General features: G+C 40.7%; 1 long non-coding RNA gene across 1 annotated transcript; it reads left to right on the top strand.

Annotated features, from left to right (window-relative positions):
• Positions 1 to 355: 355 nt before the first annotated feature.
• Positions 356 to 7,122, top strand: LOC120519218. Its single transcript, XR_005631413.1, has 4 exons — positions 356 to 426; positions 519 to 670; positions 3,633 to 3,739; positions 6,036 to 7,122. It is a non-coding gene; the product is annotated as an uncharacterized LOC120519218 (long non-coding RNA).
• The last annotated feature ends 1,373 nt before the right edge of the window (positions 7,123 to 8,495 follow it).

Genomic DNA, 8,495 nt, shown 5'->3' on the forward strand with positions numbered 1-8,495 from the left:
GATGGAGTAAAATGAGCAGGAAACATGGCAAGGGATTCTTTATCACTGCAAAACTGAGAGCACTCTTAACTCACGTGTAAAAGATATATTATTTTATATTACTGATTGTATGACATGATTTGATTTCCTCAGATTTCATAAAATTAAATCACAAGGATCAAGAGCTGGAGGAGTTAAGAAATCCAAGTTACATCTTGACCAGTAAGTACAGCGCTCTGTCTGAGGATCAGGCTACCCTGCAGTCCGAAGACGAAAGAAACAACAGTGAACTGCAGGAAAGTCGAGATACGCTGAAGGCCGAAAGGGAAAGAAAGTACAGTGAACTGCAGTCAAAGTACGTAACTCTGAATGAGAAACTTGATGAAGTGACCAAGGAGTTCAGTGTTCTGAAGGATTTGTTCTGTGATGGTACAAACACGTCTCCCGGTGAGTGCTTTGCTGCCGTGTTAGTAGACTGGGGGCTCCTTGCTCATCTTATCCCTCATTTTTCATTTGCTCTTTTATTTCGTTTTCCACAGATAACACTTGCTCTCTATGTAAACCAGGCTGGGTCCTCTTCAGTTCCAAGTGTTACTTCATCTCCACTAATAAACTGACCTGGAAGGAGAGCCGTGATTGGTGCGAGACAAGACGTGGACGACTAGTGAATATAGAAAGTTCTGACCTGCAGGTATATCATTTACGCAGGTGGATTTAAAATGACTGTCTTCAAACTGTATACTGTAAGTTAAACTGTCAGGACAGGAGCATTAAAAATAAAACACTTTGAAAGTGCATCTCAAGAACAATCCCAGAAGGCCTAAGATGAAGTGCAGTCAGCTCAGTATGTTATTAAAGCAGGAATGTCTTTCTTTAGCAGATTCCTCCAATAGAACTGAAGAGTCAGTCAACTCATTTGAAACACTCAGAGCGACTGCCATTTTAATCAAAGTCTCAGTGACCCTTTGTTTAGTGCTGACTGTGTGAGAAAGTAAAGATTCTCTCAGAGGACTCTTTACGTCTTTGTTCATTTGCTACAACTGACGTCATCAGACGTGCTGTCAATCCTAGATTGCTGTTTCTTCTTTCTTGGCTCCAGAAGCTCTTAGAGTTGCCATTTCTACATTACGTTTACATGCATTTCTGGTTTTTGGTTGGATGTCTGGGAGATACGTAATGGACAAAAGGGTCACTGGTGATGAGTTAGTCAATTAGTATATAAAGCAATTTAAGATTTGCTCATCATTTTTTCATGAAAATCACCTTGGGCCTCATGTATAAATGGTACGTATGCACAAAAATGTTGCGTAAGCCCATTTCCACACTCAATCGTGATGTATTAAACTAACTTGGTGTAAAGCCACACACATTTCCACCGTACATCATACCCTGTCGTACACAAGATCTCCGCTCGGTTTTACAGACTGGCGGCACCCAACATCAAAGCAGTGCTGCTGTTCCAGTGTGGTTGCCATTTCTCTTTTAGATCCACATCCCTGACGTGACTTTATAAATACACTGAAACTAACCGCATATTGTTTATTAGTTTAATGTATCTGATTGTAATTAACCTGTAACAATATAATGGTGCTCAGAATGGCCACACGATTCCAAATACCATAGCTGCTTTAGCGTTGTTACTCTCACTGCACCTTCTTCTTCTTCTTTCAGCTGCTCCCGTTAGGAGTTGCCTCAGCAGATCATCCTTTTCCATATTCCTCTCACAGCACCACTCGGAGCAGCTGATCGGAGAGAGAATTATCGATATACAGCATCAAGCACACGCTGCCTCAGCCATGCTGTCTAATTAACTGATCTCATACATCAAACGTTTCAAAGCCTTTCCTGTACGGACCTCGCGGTTCACAAACAATTTCATCTCAAGAACTCTAAACGCACTCCATCAGTCCATCAAGTGCTCCTTGTAGGACTTATTAGTACAATCACCTCACTGTAAACTTACACTACAGTTATAATATTACACAACCTGAGCCACTTTATAAAGCGCGTATTTACATATGATGACGATATCATTATTAAGATGAAATGCAGCAAAATATGTTAATTACATTATACAGATAAACCTTTAACTTCATTTAAATAATCTATATTGTGGCAATTGGTTACTTGGAGAAAGAAAAGGAAGGACAGGAATTGGAGCTTAATACGTTTGAAAGAGACAGTACTGCTGCACTAACTTATTTCATCGAAGGTCGCACAAAGCATCTTGTGTGGGGCAGGAACAATCACTGAACAGGACGCCAGCTCGTCACTATCACTGCGCCACCGTGTCCCCATGTTTAATAACGTGCTTTAACTCCTATCATCATGAAAATGATATCACGTATACATCTCAGTATTTTAATCATTCAGAGAGCTGTAATATCACAAATGTAATGGATTCTGTGTCCTGTCAGAGGAAGAAAGCCTGTTTAAGAAGCAAGTAGTAGTGACTCACGCACATAGAAGAACACATACAAAACAAAGCATTTAACGTGCTGCTTTAGTTACGATGGGATTTGAGAAACTAGTAAATTAAACGATTTTAAGATGTACTTTAATGACAAAATAAACTGCGTGATTAAAGTCTAAATTTTGAGATTAAAGTTGACATTATGAGCTTTTTTCGCACCGTGTGCCTATTTTATTTTTCTCTGTAACCTAATAAACATCCATATGACACTCAGATGGTGGGCTACGACTCGCCATTTCATGGCGACTTTGATATCTGACAACTTGTTTTTTATTCGGGCAGTGTGCGACTTTGAGAACCTGAGCTTTGTCACTCGATCAACTTCCTTTTGTTGTTTATTTTATACCACTGTTTAAACCAACAAATAGTACGTTTTTCATTGCTTCCACCTGGTATTCGCTGAAATTCTTATTTCCCCCTGCGTTTTTGCCATTGCCTTTTAACAGAACGCTGAGCTAAAGAGCTATTTATATTGATTTGCATATTCAAAGAGGCGTAATTCTGGGAGGAGACGGGGCGAGACAGCAGGCGCGTGCACATGCGTTACTTTTCACACTGACCGGGATTTAAGGAGCGGAAGAATGTGGAAGTTGGCAAACGCACAGATTTATACATCTGGATATTTTTGTGTGTAGGAATATTTCCACTTTTGTCCGTATGCCATGTTATAGTGTTAATTCAACGCATGGCGTTATGCATGAAGCCCCAGGTGACCATTGCGTCGCTCCAAATAAAGCACAGAATGCCACTGAACTGCCCTTCTGAGGTGACAGGCCCCTGTTAAGACCCAAATCAGTACAAATGTCTGCAGATTCTATCATTGGTTGATTTCCATTGAGACGCTGGGGTTTTTGTGAGATTTCCCCCAGGAATGTCGTATTTAGTTTCCAGTATCTCTGTTAGCACACTGACACATTGTTAGTGTTGGACATCACTGCAATCTGCTCAAGTGACACAAGAAATGTCACAATAGCTGTTTATTATAAAAGCAGGTGACACACTGAGAGTTTTGTCTGTTTGTTACATTTATAAGTGGAGACTCAGGCCAGTATATATTAAAGAAAAAAAGGAGGTGAAATGTGTTTTAATGATTGTGACTAAGAGAAGACAATTCAATACAATAAAGACTCATGCAAGTTCAACTGTACATCAACTTCTTCATTTCATGTTTTCTTATCAGGACTTTTTAAAAAGTAAAGATAAAGGTGATCATTGGATTGGCGGATACAACATCAGTAAAGAAAACAAATCTACCAAGATCGGCGCTGAACCTGTGAAGTCCAAGAGGTAAGAAGACTCCTTTCAGTCGAGACGTCTCACTTTGACTAATGAGCTCCAAAACCGTATTAGGCAGGAGCAGAAAGGGGGTGACCTACAGATGACACTTTACTGTCATTAGAGGTGACAAACACACTGTCTGCTGTCTTATTTGATAACATAAAACAGATGAACGGACATCACAATAATTTGTGCCTTTCTGACATTATTGAATCACACACCATTTTTGTATAAATATCACATAAATATGGCCGGTGACTGCTGACTTCACGTTTACCGACTCCTTTCCCTAATCCTGCCAGTACTGCTGGCCTTACACATGTAGTCATGAATGTCGTTCCTCAGAGCTCTGAAGACAATAATGAAATATGTTACAAATGACAAACGCTGTGCAGTGCAGTAAACCAAACTACAAGTAAATAAGTGAGAATGTCATCTCTGAACTTAAACACCCGGCTGAGGTGCCACGAGGCCACAGGGTGACACAGGGACAGTGAGGAGCGAAGCGGCTGAGGTAGGAGTGTGAAAGGACACAAAGTGGATTACTGCGGGTGTGATAGCTGACATATAATAGGCAGATTATGGGATGTTGTTGGTCATAAAGAGTCCACTCATCCACACAACTCTATTCCTGCCTGCAGTATCCAACTGAGGGAGTTGCACACCATCCAGACAGGAAAGAGCCCAAAATCTGCCCAAAAGTCAGGCTGGCACAAGGCAGCCAAACTCTGAAATAGCCAGGTACCATACACTTGGGCAGAGCTTCATCACACTGCACCACATTCATCTTCATGTCTTATTAATGGTGTGAGTACAATATGATGACTTGTCAAGTTTTAGTTCATGTTATTATCATGTGCACTCTTCACAATCCACGTATCCCATAGAGCAGTGAGAACAGTTCAATACCAAGAAGAGACGAGGAGTCCAACACAAGACATGAAATGTGACAGCAGATGAACGATAACAGACACAGGTGGGCTGTCATCAGCATGTGTCTGTCACGTGTAGTGATGGTGTTTCATCTGCTAGTAACAGAAGGCTTCACTGTCATGTCCTCATAGATGTAGTTACACAGGTTTGGTTCTTTCTTTTGGGTGGCACACTGGTAGCACTGCCACACCGCTGTAAGATGACAAGGGTACCCCGGTCCTCCCTGTGTTTGAGTTCACATGTTCTCTCCATGTCTGCGTGGGTTTCCTCCTGGTGCTCCACAGACACACACATTCAGTGGATTGGCGATGCTAAATTGGCCCTGGAGTGTGTGTCTCTCTGCCTGCGATGGACTGGCTCCCTGTTCAGGGATTGTTCCTGCCTTGGCACCTGTTCAGGATGAAGTGGGTTTAGACAATGGAGGGACCACTGGTTCTTTTAGGTGACGTGTTCAAATGTCTTCATTTATAAACTGAATTGTCAGCAAATGTTAAATTGTTAAATGGTATTTGTATGTATTAGTTTAGGTCAGATGTTGAGCCGTAGTGTCTACTGAGCTCTTAAATGAGGTCATCAGCAGGTTAAAGGTCACAAGAGACACCGCAGCACTGATGGCCGCTCAGAGAAGAGTAGTTGGCAAACGAGGGAGGCCATGAGGCTTTAGTAGAATAGAAAGGCCAAGTCTTCAGAATCATCAGAGGCCTGATAAAGTGAACTAGTGAGTCGTGTGTCTGAGGACGGCTACTGCAGATTAGCAGAAGTGTATTCAGGCAGAAAGCAGGAAGCAATGGCAGCATTTCTAGACGTCAGCCTCAAAGTCACGCCAATCAACACGGAAAAAACGGTCAAGTTACACAAATCACAATGAAGGCTTTGACGTATTCATTCATTTTACAAAGATTAAGTGGTTTTTGAACCCAGCATTACTAATTTTATGTAGTGGAATATCTAAGAAACCATCAAAAGTGTGTCTGCTAATGTTCAGAGAGCTCTGTGCTAATATACAGGACCTTATATATATCTTTAAAAGTCGAGTTGTGTCATTTGAATGAGAATACACGAATGAAGAGTTTGTCAGCTGAGATCTTCAACAATGACGACCCTGACTCAGGGTGGGGTGGGTGGTCATCGTCCAGTATGGTTTCTATTATGAGTGTCCTTTATAATTTAGTTTAATTCACCCACCATGGCTAAGTGAGGCCCAGCCTGCCCGTGTACAGTGAGTATTGAATTTCAGTTTATTAGCCACACTGCTGACTTACAATCCTCTGGTGGCCTTTCATCTGTTTAATGTCTGAAGTCAGGTGATGTTTGTGAGCCTACGAGGTCAGTGAGGTCAGGAGAAAGACTGACAGCTCCTCTTGTGTTTCAGAGCCAGCGATGACGACAAAGAAGAGTGTTTGGAGATACACGTGCAGTCGACCAAGGTGTATAACTACAACTGTGAATATCCTTTACGATGGATCTGTGAGTCCGCTGTGTTTCCTCTTCGTATTTAAACTTCTATCAAGAGTTCCAGTCACCTGCCAGAGCCGCTGTCTTCTGTAATCGTAAGGATCACTTCATCAGTAAATCACAGAGCTGCTAGTCTGAGCCGAGTCCAGACGTTCACGTCACTTTGTCATGTAGGTGACAGAGGTAGTGAGTGACAACATACTCTACATACAGGACTGGGGGGAAATGAAAGCTGCCATCTTATTGTAATGTCAGTGTTGGTCTGTGACTTCTTCTCAGTTCTGACTAAATAGACCCCCGGACCCTGAACTGCACATGGTGGTTATAGATAACTGATGAAATGATAAAGCTTCATTTACATATGAGAAGAAATGCACAGTTCTGAGTTTTATAAAACTATTTTATATTTGTGTAACAAGCAACACATTCAAGTCCTTTCAGCATTTAGTAAAATGAAGATACGTCACCAACCTGTGTGTGTCTTGAGTGACGTGATAAAGTATTTACCCCCTTCCTAGTATGTTCTGTTTTTACATATTTTACACAATCCATGACCTCTGACCTTTAGAGAAATGAAATATTAGAAAAAGGAGACCTGAGGAAAGACACAGTACAGTTTTTAAATCACTGCTTTCTTTATTCAATGAACAAAGTTATTAATCCAACACCTCAGTGACCGATGTGAAGGTGTCATTGCAGATCAGAGTCTCAGTGCTTGGCTGGTGTAACTTTAGCAGCAGTAATAAGAACTAAACACTCTGTGATTTATAATTTGAGATCAGACTTTCATGAGCATCAACTGTTCATGTCGGCACTTCTGTTAGTACAAGTTAGCAGTTTGACGAGGCTCTGAAACTCTTTGGGTGTTTCTTCTGGACTCCTCATTGCTGCCCCCTGTTGGCAGGCCAGCTCTTCCTATGAAGATGTTGCTCTTTTCTGAATGTTTTTGAGATGATGGCTGTCACTGTGGTGCCGTGGAGTCACAGAGCCTTAGCAATGGCTAACACTTTCCTGATTTCACTTGCATTTTTCTTCATCTCGTCTGAGATTTTAGATTTCTAGAACCCTTAGGGTGACAACTTCACTGTCACGGCAAGTGACAACATATGGTGAGGTTTAGATTCAGTAAGGCTGGCTGTGTCTTTAATCAGTGATCTTTGATCAGCTGTTTGTGTGACTCACTAAAGAGACAATTCTCTTACACATGGCGCTACAGCTGTGGGGTTACTTTATTACTTCAATATCTTAGGCAGGCAGCAACTTATAAATGGTGTGATACGTTTACTCTGATTCGTGTCATCGAATATTACATTTAGTCTAAAGATCTGAAGCCATTCGTTATGACAAACATACAAAAATGGAGAACATCTGGAAGGGAGCAAAAACTGAACATCACTGAGCATTTATCTGAATCAGAGCTGCCATCGTGAAGAGCGTTTAGTACCACATGACATGACGTCTATTCTGTGTTATTAATGTCCGAGTCTTAACACAAGTTTTATCACTTATGGACTCTCTTAAGCCAACTGCTGATGATTTGACTTTTTAAGAGTGACATTTCTCATTCCACTCTGTCTCTTGTGTTGATAATTTGAATTTTATTCTTACTGATTTTTTTTGCTTATGTCGTGGTGGCTGAACTCTATAATTTTAATTCTCATACTTTGATCTTGAGTAGTTTTTATTTTATCATCTAGTATATATTTACACTTTTGAGGATTTGTTCTAGGAGCCCGTCTCACAAATGATCTTGCATTGCCGTGTTTAGTTGTATTCTTAACTTGAGTTGCTGTGCGCTATGATAGTTTGTGCAGAATAAATCTGAATTGCTTAATAAAGTCTGATTTTTAGATTTGATCGAATTTGATACATTTAATTTAATTTAAAACATTTGATCTACTGCGGTGGACTGGCACCATGCCCGGGACTTGTTCCTGCCTAGCGCCCTGTGTTGACTGGGATTGGCTCCAGCAGACCCCCGTGTCCCTGTGTTAGGATATAGCGGGTAGGATGATGATGACTGACTGACTGACTGACTGACTGACTGACTGACTGACATTTGATCTAATTGATCGTTGATCTTGCATTTCTGTGTGTTGTTGTGTTGATTTCCATTTTATTCTTAACTTGAGATGCTGTGCTCATTGATAGTTTGTGAAGAATACATCTGAATTGTTTAATGAAGTCTGTTTATTAGATTTGATCTAATTTGATACATTTAATGTAATTTAATCTGTTTGATCTAATTGATAATTGATCTTTCATTGCCGTGTTTTGTTGTATTCTTAACTTGAGATTCTTTGCTCTGATAGTTTGTTCAGAATAAATTTGAATTGCTTAATAAAGTCTGTTTGACTTCCTTTACCAGTGTCCTTAT

Source organism: Polypterus senegalus, unplaced genomic scaffold (genome assembly GCF_016835505.1).
Source record: "Polypterus senegalus isolate Bchr_013 unplaced genomic scaffold, ASM1683550v1 scaffold_3913, whole genome shotgun sequence".
Taxonomy (NCBI): Eukaryota; Metazoa; Chordata; class Cladistia; order Polypteriformes; family Polypteridae; genus Polypterus; species Polypterus senegalus.